General features: G+C 37.8%; 1 protein-coding gene across 1 annotated transcript in view; it reads right to left on the bottom strand.

The window, feature by feature from the left end:
* The window catches only part of LOC139639144 (tyrosine-protein kinase receptor TYRO3-like), a gene marked incomplete at its 3' end in the record, with an annotated part of 10959 nt that extends 10899 nt beyond the window's left edge, over positions 1 to 60 (bottom strand). The window contains exon 1 of the mRNA XM_071513210.1: positions 1 to 60. This exon is cut by the window's left edge and continues 248 nt beyond it.
* Positions 61 to 481: the final 421 nt, after the last annotated feature.

Here is a 481-nt window from a genome sequence, read left to right as displayed (position 1 = left end):
AAGTCCGGTAAGGAGACGGTTCAGGTCCCGGCAGCGGAGGCGGCGGACAGGTCAGATAAGTTTGTTTCAAAAGTGCAAACCGCTTTCACACATCGCTGTTGTTTTCCTCCGGGAGCAGAAAGCTCCGTCAAGTTAGACACCGTTACACAGGAGACGACCGGAAATAGGCCGAATTTAACTTCAAAATAAAAGCGTAAAATTAGTTTGTTTTGTTTTTTAAACACTTTTTGGGGCAAGCAACTATACTAAATCAATGGACATTTTAGGGGGGAAAAACACCAATTATAATTTCATATACTACAGATAAATTTCATGAACTACCGATTCTTCCAATATATTTTTATCACCTATTTTTCAAATGTGTTTCTATGACATTCTTGACTATTGTTTTTAACCCTCCTGTTATGTTTGGGGTCAATTTGACTCCATTCAGAATTTCATTTAATGTGGAAAACTGGTAAACATCAAATGTAACATGATG

Source organism: Centroberyx affinis, unplaced genomic scaffold (assembly GCF_046629955.1).
Source record: "Centroberyx affinis isolate AG114_WGS23_722 - 3 ecotype Tasmania unplaced genomic scaffold, CSIRO-AGI_Caff_v1 ptg006860l_1, whole genome shotgun sequence".
Classification (NCBI taxonomy): Eukaryota; Metazoa; Chordata; class Actinopteri; order Beryciformes; family Berycidae; genus Centroberyx; species Centroberyx affinis.
Note: the sequence above shows the minus strand (reverse complement) of the source record. Positions and strands in the feature narration are given on the sequence as shown.